We start from the raw sequence: 2,892 nt of genomic DNA, 5'->3' as shown, positions 1-2,892 counted from the left end.
AACACTACAAGAAAATCATGAAATAGAAACCAATTTGTAGAAACCAAAATAATTAGTTGCAATAGTAACTAAATTATAGACCATTTTAGACCATTTTATGAGGCTGGTTGTTTAATGCTTTCTTGAGTTGCTTTGCTTGTTCCTTATTTAAGTTGGAAGGTGTTCTTTGGTTGGAGGTTGGTAAGGCGCTAGCTATTTATGTATAAGGGTTGAACCACCCCTGAAGTGGTTCCCATTTATTTATTTTTTATTGCTGATAAAAAAAATAAAAAAAAATAGACCATTTTAGAAACTAAAAAGAAATTTGGTTTCTAAATTAGTTTTTATTATTTTCTATAATTGTTAAATAGTTTCTAAATTGGTATCTAATTAGCAACCAAAGTTTTTGCTACCAAATTTAGAAATTAAATAATTGGTAGTTAAAACCTTAGTTGTTAATTAGATACCAATTTAGAAACTATTTAACAATAATAGAAAATAATAGAAACTAATTTAGAAACAATTTTTTTTTTAGTTTTTAAAATGGTCTCTATTTTAGTTCCTATTGTAACTAATTATTTTGGTCTCTAAAAATTGGTTTATATTTCATGATTTTCTTGTAGTGTAAGAACCGATGTAATATATTATTTTTTACCCTATTTTGAAGTTCGCGCTGCTCATTCGCGCGCAATCTCATTCTGTCACATCATTGTCACGTCTGCAAAGTCAAACGTGTGTCATGTGTAGAGGGTGTCAACATATCGAGACTCCAAAAATATATACATGAAACGAAAATTTCAGTCTTCATTTATTTGTGATTTAAAATATGCATGCAGAGGTAGAACCCTTTTCATTCGGATTATAAAGAACATAACTGATAAATCAGAGTTGATAAATTATATACTTATAAAAGAATAAAGAATAACCAATTTGAATATGTAAATCTTGGTATTGAAGTATTAAAAAGAATTTAGTAAGTGACTCAGTATAAGTTTAAAACTAAATAGGTTATATATTAATCAAATTAATATTTTAATTAAAGTAAGCATTTGACAATTATTTATAACGATTAGACGACATAATATAGTATTATTTTACTTCGAAAAACTATTCAAAAAGTAATATAATATTTTTTTTTCCATCCTTCCTATCTCTAACTTGATTTTAGAGAATAGTAAATGTCAAATTTAACTTATCATATATTAATCATCTATATATCATAAATTTATTACATATACAGATCTATATTTAGATTATTATGTTAAAGTCAAGACGACTTCATGCTCTGGTAAATTTTTAAGTATATTGAATTTTGGAGGGGATAAAACCAATCCAACATTAAGCATAAAAGGTGTCCATTATGGAGAATTCAAGAATTAATTGCTTGTTGAACTGATGGAAAAGAAATTGTTCTAAATTTAAGAAATTATTGAAAAATATTAAATGAAATTTCACTGACACAAGTTCTGTCTACTGCCATAGGTTCTTCCACATTCGTGCCAGCTTTCTTCGCTTGTGAAATTTTCTGTCACGCTATCATACACAAAAGAAAAGAAAAGATTCGCAATTAACAACAGGTATGAGTATGTACATGTAGCAAAAAGGGAACACAAAATAATATCTTCATTCTCAATCATTCAGTTGAAAATATAAAAAATCATCTTCATTACCAGGAATTTCAATATAATAAGTATTGCCTCGGGCATTAAGAAATATAATAAATCTTTATTCCAGAGCATAATTAATTTAACATTTCATTACTTGTTCTCTTCTTGTAGACATGTTCATTAAAATTAAACGAATGGTATATGAAAAGAAATATCCGTGGAACCATCTGAATGTGAAAGTGCAGTAACCACTGTGAGACTAAAGCAAGCAGATGGACCACTTTTTTGTTGAGAGGAGGATGTGCTTGGAATATCCTTTGTGTTGTGCTATGCATATGCATGTCCTGGTATTATATATACACATGGATACCAAATATAGTTTATCATCAAGAAAGGCAATGTGCAGGTGCATTACTGGGCAATGGCTTCTTTGGCAGTTCATAATTCATCTGCTTCAATGATGAAGCAGAAAACCTATCTTCACCGCCAAAGAAGATTTGCCCGGCAACTCACCCTGCCCACATTAATCGCTTTCCTATGTCAAGGTTTATGTATTTATCTTCCTGCTTATTGCATGCTGTAATGCTCATCTAATATGTTCACACCTGGTTGTTAACTATGAATACCTTGTTTCAAAATTTTGGATGCAACTAATTCAGTTAATCTTATTATAGGTAATATTTGGGTAGCTTTGATGAGTGAGAATAGGAGACACAGAAATAATTGTTTGTTTAAAGGAGGAGTGGTTGATCATACTGAAGTATTTTTCCTGACATAGGTCAAGATTTGATTTTGGATCAACTCAAAAATACCGTCAGTGAGTTTCGTATTCTCTGAATGGTGTCTTGAACCCTTGGTATGTATGTACTCAATTTAATGTTGCTGTATTGTTTTTTCTTCAGTTATTAGATTGGAACGGAAGTAGATGATTAATCTCTGAATTTTAGATACGAAGGTAGAAAAGAACTTATCTATTATTCTCTGTATGAGGGTTGAACCACCCTTTAAGTGGATCGATTTAATTTAATTGTTTATTACCGATAAAAAAAATCTTGCTTCAAAATAATTCCATTTATGATGTGTTATTTATTTTACAATTAACTTTTATTTATAGCTTTTATTCGGGTGTATGCATCGAAGATGAAGATGAAGATAGTTTGAATTGATCAGTATGAGCATGTTATCAAAACTTGGATAATTTATTTGATTATCTTATACATTATAATACGTTGATTGAAATCTATAAGATTTTCTTTTGGTTTCTTTTATAAATTTATTAGAATAATTAAATTTTAAGAAAATTATC

General features: G+C 28.9%; 1 long non-coding RNA gene across 1 annotated transcript; it reads left to right on the top strand.

Moving 5' to 3' along the window:
* Positions 1-2,074: 2,074 nt before the first annotated feature.
* Positions 2,075-2,652, top strand: LOC137809776 (uncharacterized). Its single transcript, XR_011080808.1, has 2 exons — positions 2,075-2,131; positions 2,365-2,652. It is a non-coding gene; the product is annotated as an uncharacterized lncRNA (long non-coding RNA).
* The last annotated feature ends 240 nt before the right edge of the window (positions 2,653-2,892 follow it).

Source organism: Phaseolus vulgaris, chromosome 2 (genome assembly GCF_000499845.2).
Source record: "Phaseolus vulgaris cultivar G19833 chromosome 2, P. vulgaris v2.0, whole genome shotgun sequence".
Taxonomy (NCBI): Eukaryota; Viridiplantae; Streptophyta; class Magnoliopsida; order Fabales; family Fabaceae; genus Phaseolus; species Phaseolus vulgaris.
Note: the sequence above shows the minus strand (reverse complement) of the source record. Positions and strands in the feature narration are given on the sequence as shown.